The 17,391-nt window shown below is 44.4% G+C and overlaps 1 protein-coding gene across 4 annotated transcripts in view; it reads left to right on the top strand.

The window, feature by feature from the left end:
* Positions 1–1,368: 1,368 nt before the first annotated feature.
* Positions 1,369–17,391, top strand: part of stk40 (serine/threonine kinase 40) — a 92,898-nt gene continuing 76,875 nt past the window's right edge. Inside the window, exon 1 of one of the 4 annotated variants that reach the window (XM_063034026.1) lies at positions 1,369–1,510. The gene's annotated coding sequence lies outside the window, so the exon portion shown is untranslated. Of the gene's footprint in view, positions 1,511–2,626; positions 2,921–17,391 lie in introns of those variants that run through there. The other 3 variants (XM_063034025.1, XM_063034024.1, XM_063034023.1) reach the window with 3 other exon arrangements.

The raw sequence follows: 17,391 nt of genomic DNA, 5'->3' as shown, positions 1-17,391 counted from the left end.
ACCTTCAGGTCGCTAGTCCAATGCCTTAACCACTTGGCCACGTGCCCACACTCTGAAGAATAAAATTATTGGAAATGGAACAAAACATACTTGAAAAAAATGCAACCTTTCTTATGATTTAACTATTCTTGCTTATCTCCTGACTTCCATCATTTTACCAATGCTTCTAAATCCTTAAATTTTGGAAAGTTCTCCCCTATCCTCTGCCTTGTTACTTTTCTCTTCTTCAGTTGGAGGACAACCGAAGGGCCAAACATTTGGACAGCTGTGTCACTGCCTCATGTCACCCACATGAAATGCACAATACACTTCTCCAAACTGGAAGCACTATAAAAATGCAATTAAAAAACATGAACCCAGCAGTGATATAAATAAACGGAGTCAAGAGAGCACTGATTTGAAAATGAGTTGCCACACTTTGAGCATCAGCCTTCTAAATCAGCTTGGATAAGTTCACCTTCGCTCACCTCAACTCTGAACTGATTCCACGACCTGTGGACTCACTTTCACAGAGTCTGCAGCTCATGTTTTCAGTAACCCACACAAATTGCTGGAGGAACTCGGCAGGACAGGCAGCATCTATGGAAACAGTCAATGTTTCAGGCCAAGACGCTTCATCAGGACTCCACTCCAGTCCGGATGAAGGGTCTTAGCTGTTTCTTTTCCATAGATGCTGCCTGGCCTGCTGAGTCCCTCCAGCAATTTCTGTGGGTGGCCTGGATTTCCAGCATCTGCAGATTTTCTCCTGTTTGTCATGTTCTCAGTATCATTTATTTACTTTTTAAATGATTATTATTATTTTGTATTTGCTCAGTTGTCTTAATTTGCAAATTGTTTAATTGTAGTTTTTAATATTGTTCTACTGTGAATGCCCACAGGAAAACAAATCTTAAGTATTTGATGTAATCTCAGAATTCTAGCATTTGGTGACACATATGTAGTTTGAACTGAAATAGACAGGGGTGATTTGACTGCCATTCATGTCTACAGTATATCTAATAATGTGTCAGATAATATCGAATCTGCATTTTAAAATGGGCCGGCGCACGTTCGCAAACTCCCCTGGTCTCCAGGCTTTCTCACAGCCTGCCCTACCGCACAGACAGGTTTCCTTTTCTTTAATGCTATTAATCCAATGGTTATTTGATATACCTGCTTTGTGGAGGTGGGCAGTAGGTGTTGGTTATTATGATATGGCAGTTGACTGGATTGGTTAACTCTATGCACAGTTGCTAAATTGCCAGTTGGCGGACGGCCTCTGGGTCTTTCGGCTGGCGGTGTGTGTGTGTGCGTGTGCGCGCTTTGCAACTACCTGGACGAAGAGAGGAAACGTGAGCGCCGTCAATCGGCAGCGCGCACACACACACACACAACACAAGAGAGGGATCTGTGCGACCTTTTTTTAGTCTCAGCAGAGGCTGATGTATCACTGGGCACCGCTGAAAATGGAAGCACTGTTAAATCTCTGCGTCTAGACTCGAGAAAGCAGAGCGGGTGTGGAGTTGCCGTGGTAGGAAGAACACCTTTCATCGCTTTGTGTGTGTGTGTGTGTGTGTCAGGAAGAATTTGACTAATATGCAAATATCACTACAGGCTCAAATTGTGCAAGGTTATTTATAATACGTAACGTTCTGAGTTCTCAGATGTTATTGGAAAGTGACTTTTTTTTCCTCCAAATTCGGCATGTTTTATCAATCCCTCGTGCACAAACGAAGTTGCGATTCCGTTCAAAAGTTTTAGAATTAAAACTGCATCTTTTAAAAGGATTTGGACACGGATAGATCTAGAGAAAGGATCCTGACGGGTCAGGGATGAATACCCCTCCCCCTTGAAAATTCTGTTTTCTGTTAAAGAGAAGTTTGAAGAGAGCTTCGCCGCAGCGTGGTAGAAGTGTTTCCCAAAAAAAATATAACGACCTCATTGTGACCGAATTGTTATTTCATCATAATTGACCCCATTCAATGGCGCTTGCGAGGACGTATTAAAAAATTAACCTTCAAATGAAAGATTAAGTTTAGGACGCGGGTGCTCGGGCACCCTGGTTAATATCCTCTAAACATTACATATTGATTTTAAACGGAATCGCAAATGTCTCCAGCCATCCAAACTTATTTTAGTACGAAATCTTAACTATATATTAATCGTAGCCATTGCACTGTTAAAAGATGCCGATTCCCAGAATAAAAGGGTCAAATGCAGTCTCATTCCAGGCACGGCTGTTAAATGGCATCCCCTCGCTTACTGCTATATTAAGACACCAAAAGGGGAGTCGAAGGAGAAATTTATAAATCCCTGAAACTCAATTTGATTTAATGTTTTGATGTGCATCAAAATTGCTATAAAATTTTATATTGCAAATAGTTGGAATGAGTAGATGCACCATTTGATACAACCTGAACATTGCGCATTCAGTGATTTAAATGCACTGGGCATCTCCGGAGCGGAGACGTGCTTTCCAAGTTCTATTTGGGGAGTAGCACGTGTCCGCCCACCCCCTCCCCGTTGGAGGCATCGACTTCTGATTGGGTTGGGTCGCTGTCAATCTCTGGCGCAGACGGTCACGCCCCCTTCTGTGTGTCGTGTCGTCACTGGTTAATCAGAGGAGGAATCGCCCGTGTCAATCAAAAGGCTGGAGGGGGGCGGGTTGCGGCTGGCACGTGCGTCATTTCCGTTGTCAGGTTGGGGGCTCCGTTGGTTGGGTGCAGCGGGCGAGGCTTTTGACGGGATGGAATCGGCTGCCGATGCCGCGGCGACGTTCGCCTCGTTCCGCGGTCAACCGGCTCCTTCAGGGATGCATCTGGTGTCAGTCGACTGCCCTGGGATATAACTGCAGAGCGGTCGGTGAAAGAGGCCTGCCCAGCGGATCGAATCGAATCGATAGGTGAACCCGCGGGCCTGGCATGAGAGGCGGGGACCGGCGGTAGGTTGGGGTGGGCGGGCGGTTGCGGCCTTGCCAGACCGAGTTAGATGGCGGCGCTGTGGGAGGTCTGGACAGGCCCATTTGCCCGGGGCGGGGGAGAGGAGTGTGCATGGAGGCCCCTGCCTCAGGAAGGAGAGTCTCGTACGGTGACCCATTTTGTTACTTGCAGTGTCACTGGTTGTTGACCCCCCCCCGGCGTCCCTGTGACCCGGCCCCCCCCCGGCGTCCCTGTGACCCGGCCCCCCCCCGGCGTCCCTGTGACCCGGCCCTCCCCCCCCGGCGTCCCTGTGACCCGGCCCTCCCCCCCCCGGCGTCCCTGTGACCCGGCCCTCCCCCCCCGGCGTCCCTGTGACCCGGCCCTCCCCCCCCCGGCGTCCCTGTGACCCGGCCCTCCCCCCCCGGCGTCCCTGTGACCCGGCCCTCCCCCCCCCGGCGTCCCTGTGACCCGGCCCTCCCCCCCCGGCGTCCCTGTGACCCGGCCCTCCCCCCCCGGCGTCCCTGTGACCCGGCCCTCCCCCCCCGGCGTCCCTGTGACCCGGCCCTCCCCCCCCGGCGTCCCTGTGACCCGGCCCTCCCCCCCCGGCGTCCCTGTGACCCGGCCCTCCCCCCCCGGCGTCCCTGTGACCCGGCCCTCCCCCCCCGGCGTCCCTGTGACCCGGCCCTCCCCCCCGGCGTCCCTGTGACCCGGCCCTCCCCCCCCGGCGTCCCTGTGACCCGGCCCTCCCCCCCGGCGTCCCTGTGACCCGGCCCTCCCCCCCCGGCGTCCCTGTGACCCGGCCCTCCCCCCCCGGCGTCCCTGTGACCCGGCCCTCCCCCCCCGGCGTCCCTGTGACCCGGCCCTCCCCCCCCGGCGTCCCTGTGACCCGGCCCTCCCCCCCCCCGGCGTCCCTGTGACCCGGCCCTCCCCCCCCCCCGGCGTCCCTGTGACCCGGCCCTCCCCCCCCCGGCGTCCCTGTGACCCGGCCCTCCCCCCCCCCGGCGTCCCTGTGACCCGGCCCTCCCCCCCGGCGTCCCTGTGACCCGGCCCTCCCCCCCCCGGCGTCCCTGTGACCCCCCCCCCCCCGGCCCCTCTGATCCCCCCCCCCCCGGCGTCCCTCTGATCCGGCCCCCCCCCCCCCCTCCCCCCCCCCCCCCCGGCGTCCCTCTGATCCGGCCCCCCCCCCCGGCGTCCCTCTGATCCGGCCCCCCCCCCCGGCGTCCCTCTGATCCGGGCCCCCCCCCCCGGCGTCCCTCTGATCCGGCCCCCCCCCCGGCGTCCCTCTGGCCGGCCCCCCCCCCCTCTCTGATCCGGCCCCCCCCCCCGGGCGTCCCTCTGATCCGGCCCCCCCCCCCCGGGCGTCCCTCTGATCCAGCCCCCCTCCCCGGCGTCCCTCTGACCCGGCCCGCCATCCCCCCCGGTGTCCCTGTGACCCGGCGTCCCCCTGACCCGGCCCCCCCCCGGCGCGCCCCCGTCTGACCCCACGGCGCCCCCGGGCGGATCACCACAAATGGTTCATAAATGTTTGGCAAAATGATATTTTGGCAGGGATAGTTGGAATTTCGAACTGTCAGGGCTTTCAGTATCTGCTATTGTTGTGATACTTCACTGTCTATTGATTTTCTCAAACTGTCCTTTCAACTTAGATTGTCCCTTAATTAATATTGATTTCAGATGGATGAAAGGTTTGGATTTATCTTCATCATATGAAACTGCCAATGAATATTATTTTCCCCTCTGTTGGAATTGGGTTTTCATCTTTTTACCAACGTCAGTGTGATTAGGGCTCATAGAACATTAATAGTGTGGATTGAGATAGCAAAAGTTTCAGTTCTTCGAAATGGTGCTGTTGAGTGAAAGCAGATGTTTTGTCGATTTAAGATCGTATCTTAGAAATGAAAGTTTGATAATCTTGTTGATGTGCTGGTGATTTGTGCACATACCTCTGGAATTGGACTAGAACTCAAAACAACACAGGCGCGAGACTCAGTGACAAGCAGCATCTCTGAAGGCAACTGGGCAGTCTTGGGTTTTGGGTTAAGTCCATCTGGACTCAAAGATCGGGGGAGCTGACTAATATAGAAAAGTGGAGGGAAGGTGCCATGAAATAGATGGATCCAGGTGAGTTAGAGGTGGGTGGGAGTTGATGGATAATAAGGGGGTCAGTGGGGCTAGTGGCAGAAGCAATATTGGCCAGGCAGCCTTGGTCTCAAAGCCTACTAAGTTATATATTTCTACCAGCTGAATGATAGGAACAGTTATTAGGAGGTGGAACAGAGAGTTACCTTTGGCTGTTTATTTGAAAGCTGAGCTCCCAATTCATAGGTGTAGATGCATATTCCTTTGAGCTTTGTGCGATCTTCGACCACATTGTGTTGAGACTTCCACAGCTAATTGCTGGCCATTTTTCATTTGGTGAGGGGTAGTAATATTCAGGTTAAATTGATACTTTGTTTCAAGTACTGAAATTATCACCTGAGTCTGAAGTTGCTTTTGGCTGTCGTAGCCGGGGTCGGTAGGGGGATAAGCGGGGATAGCTACCTATTAAATGCTCCCAGTAACGTGCCACTCAAATAGCCTCTGACAACCAAATCCAGCTCCTGGCCATCACATGGCTTAGCTACTAAGCCAGCTGGAAGTATTTCTACTGGAAAGAGACAAAGGTGGGTTACAGGAACCTTAAAACTAGTTGCTTTGGGCAGATGGACCTCATCGGCCACGGTTGGCAGCTCATTCAGGACAAGGAAAACTGATCCCAAACCTCCGCTGCTTTGTGCTATGCCACTCATGGGGAGGGCTTGGAGTAAACCCTGAGGTAAAAATCCAGAGCTGAAGTCCCTATAAAGCAGTCCTACATTGAGTTCAATGCTGACTGGTAACTCCTGTGATGCTGCTGGTGCCAAACTGTATCGGTCTCTGCTGTTCCTGTGGATTCATCAGCTGCATGGAGAGGGGGCAGCCCTGCGGTATGGGCCACAGTTGCTCTCCATATTGTATTGTTCTGTCTTGTATATTGCACAGACAGCAATACCCATGGTTGACCTCAACTAATGGAGGGCTTCACTCACTGAGTCTAATGGTTCTGTGTCTCGCTTCTCAAATTTCAGCTGATGCAGTGCAGAACTAAGTTAGTGATGAAGTGGAGGAGTTTTGCTTTCTCAGATAAGAAATTAAATCAAGTCTCCATTGTGCCTTCAGGTGAACGTGAAAATCCCTGTGCGCTATTTAGGAGAAAATCAGGGAATAATGCCTTATTTATCCCTTAATTTCGCAAAATGTTATTTAGTTATTTCTGTTTGTATGAGCTTGGTTTAATCTAATTAGATGCCATATTCCCTATGTTCCGACAGTTGCAACACTGAAGAAATATTTCATTGCCAATAAAGTGCTTTAGGGGTAAATAATGTTGCATTATACTGTTCTTCTCTTGCAAACAAAGGGACTTGTTTCAGATCATTAAATTCTGGTCTATCCATTCTAGCCCTAACAATAGTTAAGATGGCTGAAATATGTTATGAAATTTGTTTTTGTAGCAACAGTACAAAGCACATTTCCAATATAAGTAAAATAAATTGAGCAAAGGAGAATTAGTGAGGTAGTGTTTATGGACCGTTCAGAACTCTTGTGATGGGGAAAAAGCTGTTCTTGAAATGTTGAGCATGCATATTCAGACTCCTGTACCTGCCTTCCTGATGGTAGTAATGCAAAGAGGGCATGTTCCTGATGGTGAGGGGCCTTAGTGATGGATGCTACCTTCTTGAAGATGCCCTCTGGTAGGAGGCTTGTACCCATGATATTGCCGGCATAGTCTAACCCTCTGCAGCCTCTTTCAATCTTGTACGTTTATGCCTCTGTACCAGGTGGTGATGCAAACAGTCAGAATGCTCTCCACATCTATAGAAATTTGCTAGAGTCTTTGGTGATGTACCAAATCTCCTCAAACTCCTCATGAAATATAACCATTGGCGTGCCTCCTTTGTTATTGCATTGATATGTTGGACTAGGGTGCTTGAAGCTGCTTGCCCTTTCCACTGATGAACCTTTAACGAGGACTAGTGTGTGTTCTCCCGTACTCCCCTTCCTGAAGTCCACAGTCAATTCTTGGTCTTGCTGATGTTGAGTGCGAGGTTATTGTTGTGATGCTGCTCAACCAGCCGATCTGTTTGATTTTATATGCCTTCTCGCTGCCATCTGAGATTCTGCCATCAGTGGTGTAATCAAATTTATAGATGGTGTTTGCGCTGTACCTAGCCACAGTCATAAGTGTAGAGAGAGTGGAGCAGAAGGCTAAGCTTGAGGCGTGCCTGTGTTGATGGTCAGCAAGGAGGAGATTTCTTCTGACCATGGGTTCCCAACCTCCTTTACGCCATGGACCAATATCATTAAGCAAGGTGTCCGTGGACCCCAGGTTCGGAACTCTTGTTCTGGACTGTGTTGAATGGTGGTGCTGAGATCAAGGGTCAAGTGAAATTTAAGCCCTCCAAGCTCTAGTTCGGAGCTGTAGAATTAGTATTGGAATATCTGGTTTAACAGTTGAATTGATAATTTTTGCATTGGAACCTTTTAACAAAAATTGGCTGAGTTTTTCCTTATTCTGGTTTTTAGAGTTTATACTTTTAGAGGTTATTTCATTTAAAGATTTTGCTGGAAGTGTTAAAGTTTGTCAGATTAAGGTTGCATTAAGGTTTCTCACCAATGCCAAAGAACAGAAAAGCCTTCAGAAGGTGCTGGATATAGCCCTGTCCATTGCAGGAAAAGTCCTCCCCACCATTGAAAACGTTCAAAAGAAAGCATCAAGAACCCTTCAACCAACAGGTTCCTGAATCAGTATTAATAAGTTAACCCAGCAGTGAAATGATGCCACTATCAGACTCTACACCAGTTCTTAGTATTTATTATGTTTCTGAAGTTTGTCTTCATTTGACATTGGTTGCTTGTCAGTCCTAGGAAATTGTTTCTCTCCCTGTGGATGCTTCTGACTTGTGAATGCTTTCCTGTTTTTATTTGCAATCTTTTTTCATTTGATTTAGAATAGAACTTTCATGTGAAGAACCCTGTTTCAGACTACTTTTTCTGACTCCATGGAGCTTTGTGTTCTGTTTACATTGTCCTTACTAAACTGTTAATCTTGTACTGCTTTCCATGATGTAGATAAAGTCACCTTAGTGACTCATACCAGTTGCCAAGGTATTATTGCTTAATTTTAAGGCTAATTAGGTCAGTCATTAGAACATTTATTTATGGATAACTGGTTTGGAACCTTATAACATCTGTCCCCTGCTTTTGAAAGATCACAGATCTTGAATTGGAAGATTCCTCCTGTGCCATCAGATCACAGATTTAAAAAAAACCTTCAGTTAAAGTAACTCATCCCAAATTTTGATGAGTTTATTTTGCTTCCTGATGTCATGAAGATTTCCTTTGTAGCAACTGGGAACGTAGTTGCAGTTCTTGCATGATGTCATTTAAAATTGTTAAGTGTTTTGCACTGAAATTTTTGTTGCCTCATTCTGAGCGCGAACAACATGGTTGATATTTCACTAGTGGAAGAATCTCAAACAAGATAACATAGTTACAAGACGCACGATTTTTTTAAGGAGACGTGGGTGAATCTCTGGAGTTCTTTGCTCTGCAGCTGTGGAAACCATATCATTGAAAGTATTCAAAATGTAGGTAGATTTTCTTTTGCTATCAGTGGTTGAGCATTTTGGTAATCTGGTACAGACAGAGCTGAGGTGTACAAATGGTCAACCCTCATCATAACTGCTGCTGTCATATTTTTATAATCTTTTCCAAGAGGTTCATTGCATTTTAGAAGGCACCAGTAAGTTCAAGTTTCTGTTGCAGTACAACTAATGTTCAAGGATGACTTTTATATAGCAGTGATGACTGGAAGTTCCAAAATGGTTTCCATTCTACAACATGCATCTGAAGAGATCAGTAACATTATGATCAGGTAACCAGTTTGAGATAATACAAGGCCATGGGTCTGAAATGTCTCTTCATATGTTGATTGATTAGCTTTGTAGTTCCAGCATTTTGTTTTCTGATGTCGTACTGGAGTATGTTCCTTGTGCATAACCAATGTTAACAATAAATATATCATATTGACCAGAATACCTACTCCCTTACCTGCATTCAGAGAAGAGGTATTTTGGTTGATCTCATATATAAACAGTCCTTCCAGGTGAGGCAGTACTTCACCTGCGAATCTGTTCGGGTCGTCTATGGTACAGTATCTGTTGCTCCCTTGTGGCCTCCAATACATGCATAAATTGGGGGAACCACATTGTCGAGCATCTCTGCTCCAACTGCCAAAAGCGGAATTTCCCAGTGACCAACATTTTAATTCCTATCCACATTCTCTTCCTGACATATTGGTCCATAGCTTCCTCTTTTGCCATGATGACGCCACTTTCATATTCCATCTAGGTAGCCTCCAACCTGATGGTGTGAACATTGATTTCTCCTTCCAGTAATTGTCTTTTTCTTTTTCCCCCTTCCCTTTCCCTCTTCCCTATTCCCCACTGAGGCCTCTTATCTCTTCTCACCAGCCTATCACCTCCCCCGGGTCCACTCCTCCTTCCCTTGCTCCTATCAGATTCCTTCCTCTCCAGTACTTTCCTACCCACCTGGCTTCACCTATCACCTTTTAGCTAGTCTCCTTCCCCTCCCCCCACCGTTTATTCTGGTGTCTTCCCCCTTCCTTTCCAGTCTTGGGGAAGGGTCTTGGCCTGAAACATTGACTGGTTATTAATTTTTATAGATGCTGCCCAACCTGCTGAGTTCCACCAGCATTTTGTGTGTGTTGCTTTGGATTTCCAACGCCTTCAGAATTTGTGTTTATGGTCTGCAGAATCTTTTGTTTTTATAGATCAAGATACTGGTTATAGTTCTAGCTAAAAACATGACTATTTCTGTGAGCCAACCAGGCTAAGTGATGGTTAAAGCCACTTTTATTGCCAGCTTCCTATTTACTCTGGCATCCATGATTTCCTATTTGTACAGTCTATTTGATAATGAAGCCTTTATAAACAGGCAAAATAAATGTGCCTGAATCTGATGTGGCAGCAACTTGCCTGAATATTTGAGCAACAGTACTCTGGATCTAAGTGAGTGAGGTGGACGTGTCTAAGCTCCATGTATGTATGTATGTTCACAACTTCTACAGTCAACCCAGGGTAACAAGGTCTTGGGCTTGATGAACAGTTTCTCTTGGCTCAGTACATCAAAACTATGCAATAGCAGTAGTGTGAACATTTTTGCAGGCAAATCACGGAGGTGTTTCTTTCACTGTTTCCTCAGTCAATGTGAGATTTGTTTGACTTTATCAGCCATATTTTAAATTGGAATCAGCATTCTTTACAATTAGTGGCTGGACAATAGTCAATAGGAATCGGTGAGAAGAAAATGAAGAAATAAACTTGTAAAGCAGGGTTGGGAAAAGATGCAAAAATATTGCTGATGCTGGTTCTGAAATAAAAAAAAATGTTAGCCTATCCAGCTGCATCTGCAGAAAGAGAAGGTCATGGGTCTTTCTTCACAAGTTAGAAAATACTCAAATTTAGAATTCTGTAGTATCATACTGAATTTTAAGTTCTGTTTTGCTATTAAAGTAGCCTTTGGGAGCAGAGCAATGCTAGTTCCTACCAGAATACTCACTAATTTAGAATTATAATTAGTGATGTAATATTATTGTGACTGTTTTGGAAGGCTGAAAAATGTGATATTGGACTCATTCAGCAATAAGGACTTCTAGGCATCTGTTAGTCTCGTGAGACCATGGATTTGTGCCTTGGAAGGTTTCCAGGGTGCAGGCCTGGGCAAGATTGTATGGAAGACCGGCAGTTGCCCATGCTGCAAGTCTCCCCTCTCCACATCACCGATGTTGTCCAAGAGAAGGGCACTAGAGCCGATACAGCTTGGCACCGTGTCGTTGCAGAGCAATGTGTGGTTAAGTGCCTTGCTCAAGGTCACAACACGCTGCCTCAGCTGAGGCTTGAACTAGTGACCTTCAGATCAGCAGACCGATGCCTTAACCACTTGGCCACGCGCCACACAATAAGGACTTAATGTGTGGATTTTGGTACATTTTTAAAAAATGGAATACCCTGGTAGTGAAAATGGAGGTTCTGTATCTTGTGATAAACTTGTGAACTGTATATCTCATGTAGGGTGTTCTGGTTAACGAATGTGCTTCTTTGCTCTCCAACACCTCCCTCAGCATTTTAAGACTGAATGTGTATTGAAAATAATATACTTATCTCTAAAAGGAAATCAAAAATCTGTAGATGGAAGTCTAAAACAATAATGGAACGGACTGGTGAGGTATCTTCTGTGGAAAAAGAAAACAAATTAATCTTTCAGGTTGAAGACTTTGTCCGTTCTAAAATAGCATTATTCAACCCACTGAGCTTCAAAGTACTTTTGGATGGCAAGTAATGTAGTTTTATGGAGAGTTCCCATTTCATTGCTCTCCTGTAGAAATAATCTACTTTATAACTGCCTTTGGGATCCTTTAAGAAGACTTTATTTCCTGTGCCTCTAAAATCTGTGGTGATTTATGCTGTGGAGTACAGCCAATGGAATGACAGACTTGGCTTTGATTTGCATCAGCTTGCCTGAGGAAGCAGCCATAGTTCAATGTCGAGGTTTGCAGGCCTTTCACCGGTTTCGGTGTGATGCTACCAAGAGTCAATATCTCAGAACAGAACTTTAGTTTGTGGGTGGCCAGGTTTCTAATTGAGGTATGTTCTCATGTCTTCTGCTCCCTGTCTTCCTTCCCCAGCATTTAAAGAGCAGTTCTGTATTAATGGAAATTGAAGATGTACTTTATCAGAAAATTAAAAATCTGCTGATAGGCTGTTTATGTTCCATTTATGGTACAGAAAACCAAATATGTTCAGGCCTTTTCTCAAGTATTTGGGAATTGTCTAGATTTTTCATGGAAGTGTAAAGCCCTGAGACTTGATTCCTTGGTTCCGTTACCAGTTATTTGCAGTTGATCAGCGTTTATACCATTGAGAGATAGTATTGTCATTAGTTTGGGTTTACAATGTATTCCAGTGGGGACTTTGTAAATTCAGATGAGTATGTGGAGTTTTGATCAGTTCATTTGTTTGTTATGTGCCATGTCATGTGACATAGGCGATCATGGTCTTTCCAAGGCCATGATTGTTTTTGGCTACTTTTTCTACAGAAGTGGTTTGCTGTTTCCTTCTGGGTAGTGTCTTTACAAGATGGGTGATCCCAGCCATTATCAATACTCTTCAGAGATGTCTGCCTGGCATCAGTGGTTGCATAACCATGACTTGTGATACGCACCAGCTGCTCATATGACCATCTGCCAACTGCTTCCATGACTTTGTGTGACCCCTGGGTGGGGGTGGGTATAAGCAGGTGCTACACCTTGCTCAAGGGTGACCTGCAGGCTAGCGGAGGAAAGGAGTGCCTTATATTTCCTTTGATCAGTGGGAGTGCCCTATTGATTGTTAGCCAGCAGTATTTCAATCTAATGGGTCAAATAATGCAAACATCAAGAGGATCCTGATGGGTCAGCGTGAGAAGTCATTCGAGCTGCGATGGTCCTAGTGCTTCAGGGCTAGTCCTCGTGGTTTACCGAATAGGTGTTTACTGTGTTTGTATGTAGCTCCTGGGGCAGATTGAGCAACAGCATTGTTCTGCTGACTTACCTGGGTAAAAGAAGCAGTACATGACACCTTTGCTGTCCAAGGTGGTAGATACGAGTTTCCATGCTATCACTTTTGTATTGTTCTTCAGTGTTTATAGTACATAGTCAGATAAGATGCCCGGATACTTAACTACAGATGATAAGTGCATGGCTAGCTGCAATTTTTAGTTTTCAGATGGAAGGTGACATCAGTGATTTGGCTGAGTTGTCCGATGGATTCACCCCATCTCCTCCAGTGTCCTGAATTTCTTCAGCCTGACAAGTCACCACAACCAATTGCTGTGGTGCATTTAGAACTTAAAGAAGCACTTTAAGATGCAATCAAGGATATTATTATTTAATTAGAGCATATTATATTGGCATGGATTAGTTAATTATGAAGAAAGTAGGAATACCATAAAACTCAAGCAATCTGCCATGCTGGGTATTTTGGTGGTAGATGCCTAGACTATTGGTTATGATTCCAATTGATACTCAAACATCTTTTAATTCATTTTATTTTAGCTATTATACAATTATGTAGTACATTTCTCAGTGAACCCATTAAGTTTAAAGGAAGCATGGACAACAGAAATAAGTGAATTTCAAGGCAGAGCAGGAAAGGGGGCCCTGGTGAATTTGAAGGAAGTTCCAGAATCAGGTGCTGACTATCCTGATTTCTGAACAATTGAATGGAATCTTATTGTAAATTAGTAATTCTGCAGTAAATCTGATCACGGATCATTGCAAGCTGCTCCCTACTGATCTCCACTTTGCTTCTATTATAATTGTTCTATCCCCCTGTATTAGTTCAATGAATTGCAATGAAATGATCTGCATGAATGATGTACAAAACACTTGAACTGTGCTTTCAGCAGTAATAAGGCAATTTACAATTTTTTTTTGTTGGTATACTGTGATCTACTGGTGCTGGGGCTCCTGCTTTTCACAGTTTTAACGATTTGGTTGGAGGTATCATGTATAATCTACCCAAGCTTTTGATGTAAAGCTAGTTGACAATACATTGTGATCAGATTGGAGGGAGGCTTCAAGGGGATTTGAGTCAGTGAAAGTGTGAGGACTTGGGTAAGAAAATAAAGCAAGAAATAGTAGCAAATATTTATCTTGTATTCCATCTGCCATTCCTTTCTTCATACTGTTGTTATCCCTCTGAAGCACCTCTTCATTCCACATTTCTACATGGTTTGGTGCCATGAAATGTAAAGTTGAAATACATGAGGTCATTCAGTTTGGTAGAAAGAGGTTTGTATGCTGACTATATCTAATACAGGATCAGTTGACTTTTAAGGTAATAAGATAATTGAGAGACAATGGGACAGTAGAATACAGTGGAATTGTAAAAAATCAGCCATAATCGTGTTGAATGATGGAGCATGCTTAAAGGGCTGAATGACCCTCTCCAGCTTCTGCTTCTTGTGTCCTTATGATTTTACTTATCTGTAACAGAGTTCCAGCTATAGCTACCTTGCCTTGGTGTTATGCAGGCTCAGAAGGGCAGAATGCTGCTGGGTATTTACATTTTAAATATATGCCGTGTGAATAGTTCACATACCCATATTCAAATTTTACAGAAAATTTGGTGACATGATTAATAGATTCCAATGTTATCTCCTGAGCAGCTGCACAATGTCTTTCAGAATAGACCTTATGATATTCTGAGATAGATATATAGATATATATACATATACAAATGTGAAGCTATAATTTTGTTTATGGATGGCTTTGTGCTTGCCATTTTTTACATGGGGAAAATAGTACCTTGTAGCACCTCAGCATGTTCTAAAGTAGTTCACTACCAAATTTGAAATGCAGGATTTGATTGCAAAATTAGATACGCAGCATTATGGTAATGCTCAGATAATTTGAGTGGTGCATTGAGAAGTTAGTACATTCCTGAAAAGGGAGGACCATCCTCCCCTGTCTTTTTAAGCTAAGAGTGAATTGATCTTACCTGTTTTTGGTTTTTGAAAAAATATTGGGAGAGACCAGTCTTTGGGGATATTTATCTTTATCCTTACACCTTAAATAGGTACCAACCAAACAGGAAAGAAAAAGGGATGAATTAATGGAAATGTTTATTTTAATTTTAGTTCTTTGATTGAGTTGTAATTTATATAAATAGTTGAATTAAATTTTGTGTGGGTTGATCGGAGTAGATTATGTTTGAAGCATAAAATCATAATTGTTTGTTCGGAAGTGTAGGCAACTCCATCTGTGTTATTGTTTCAAATAACCTCCCTTCAACTAGTTTTAATCTTTTCTAATTTTGTTTTATATTTCTATTTATTCACTTCTTACAATACCTCTTTCTCTTAATGCTTATTAATAATTTATTGTAATTAACATGAGCACTCCCAGTCTCCGTCTGTAACATTGAGTAATACCGTGAGTTGGTTTTGATCACTTTCAATTTCAGGAATAGTATTTTTTATTTTGCTGGGGAGAAAAGTATTTTACATTCCTCTTCAGCTAAAACATTGTTTTAAAATAACAAAGTGAATTGCTATAATGTGACAATATAAGACTTTATGGCAGTTTGAGTCACTGGTAGGATTGCTTGTCTTTCCATGAGAAAGTATGGTTTAATTTGTGATGATTTTTCACTTTATAATTTAATGTTGACTATTTTTGTATGAGATTATCAGAGATTCAGCTGCATGATTGTGAATCTTGCAGTTACTTGCAGCTGTGTGATACTGCTCAGTTTCTTGTGAAGATGTGAATAATTACCAGTAGTAGTCAATGACTGCCCCAAACTCTCAATCCTCTTCAAATGTTTCATTATTTTGTGGTAAGTAAGATTTTGTATTAGTGTAAAGACGATGGGCTCATCCAGCTAACCTTTACAAAGACAGCACATCAGTAATTTGAAAAAAAGTATTCCAGTAAATTTTGGATTGCTGGCAAGGCTGTATATAAGAAAGTGGACAAAGCCTTTTCATATCTGTTACACACTGGACAATTTAATCAGAATTAGATTGATTATCACTGACATATAATATGAAATTTGTCCTTTTATAGCAATAGTACAGTGTTATAAATTTCAGGACTATAAATTGTAAAACTCTCTAAAAAGGAATAATGTGCCATTCAGAAGATTGAATGTGAGTCTTCAGGTTCCTACACCAACTCCCGATGGCATTAATAAGAGGGCATGTCCCAGATGTCGACAGTCCATTGTAATGGATGTACTTTCCTGAGGCACCACCTTTTGAAAATGGTGCTTACAATGGAGTCTACAAACCTCTGCAGACTCCTTGCGACCCGGTGCAGTGGAGCCTTCGTGACAGGCTGTGAAGCAACCAGTCGGAATGCTCTCCACTGTTCACCTACAGAAATTTCTAAGAGTCTTTGATGTACTGAATCTCTTCAAGGTCCTAATGAAGTAGTGCGGCCTTTGGGATTACATTAATGTCATCTGGGGAAGAAGCTGGGCAAGGTCTGTGGTAGGCTAGAGATTTGTTAATGGCAAGAGTTTTCTAAGATTTTTATTTTCATTTTCACCCTACAAATTCTGATCTCCGTGGGTTATACTTCAGTGTGTCTGCGTGATTCTAAATCCTTATTTGACTGATGCTTATCTTTACATTATTTTAACATATTTTAGGGCTAGTGATATGCAAACATAATGTGCAGATGTCACTGATGCTGTTAACGAATAAGTGAAGATTATAGATTCTTTTCCCTGTTCAGACTAATCAATTCAGCTGTGGAGCAATGTTCCCTCTAAGGTGTTTGCAGCACACACATCTTTCAGAAACATAGACAATAGGTGAAGGAGTGGGCCATTCGGCCCTTTGAGCCTGCATCGCCATTCAGTACGATCATGGCTGATCATCCAACTTAGAACCCTTTTCCTGCTTTCTCTCTGTACCCCCGATCCCTTTAGTCACAAGGGCCATATCTAACTCCCTCTTAAATATAGCCAATGAACTGGCCTCAACTGTTTCCTGTGGCAGAGAATTCCACAGATTCACCACTCTTTGTGTGAAGAAGTTTTTCCTCATCTCTGTCCTAAAAGGCTTCCCCTTTATCCTTAAACTGTGACCCCTCGTTCTGGACTTCCCCAACATCGGGAACAATCTTCCTGCATCTTACCTGTCCAATCCCTTTAGAATTTTATACGTTTCAATAAGATCCCCCCTCAATCTTCTAAATTCCAGCGAGTATAAGCCTAGCCGATCCAGTCTTTCTTCATATGAAAGTCCTGCTATCCCAGGAATCAATCTGGTGAACCTTTGTACTCCCTCTATGGCAAGAATGTCTTTCCTCAGATTAGGGGACCAAAACTGCACACAGTACTCCAGGTGTGGTCTCACCAAGGCCTCGTACAACTGCAGTAGAACCTCCCTGCTCCTGTACTCAAATCCTCTTGCTATGAATGCCAACATACCATTTGTCTTTTTCACTGCCTGCTGTACCTGCATGCCCACTTTCAATGACTGGTGTACAATGATACCCAGGTCTCGTTGCACATCCCCTTTTCCTAATTGGCCACCATTCAGATAATCTGTTTTCCTGTTCTTGCCACCAAAGTGGATAACCTCATATTTATCCACATTAAATTGCATCTGCCATGAATTTGCCCACTCACCTAACATATCCAAGTCACCCTGCATCCTCTTAGCATCCTCCTCACAGCTAACACTGCCACCCACAAACTTGGAGATGCTGCATTTAATTCCCTTGTCTAAGTCATTAATATCTATTGTAAACAACTGGGGTCCCAGCACTAAGCCTTGCAGTACCCCATTAGTCGCTGCCTGCCATTCTGAAAAGGTCCCGTTTATTCCCACTCTTTCC

Source organism: Mobula hypostoma, chromosome 26 (genome assembly GCF_963921235.1).
Source record: "Mobula hypostoma chromosome 26, sMobHyp1.1, whole genome shotgun sequence".
Taxonomy (NCBI): Eukaryota; Metazoa; Chordata; class Chondrichthyes; order Myliobatiformes; family Myliobatidae; genus Mobula; species Mobula hypostoma.
Note: the sequence above shows the minus strand (reverse complement) of the source record. Positions and strands in the feature narration are given on the sequence as shown.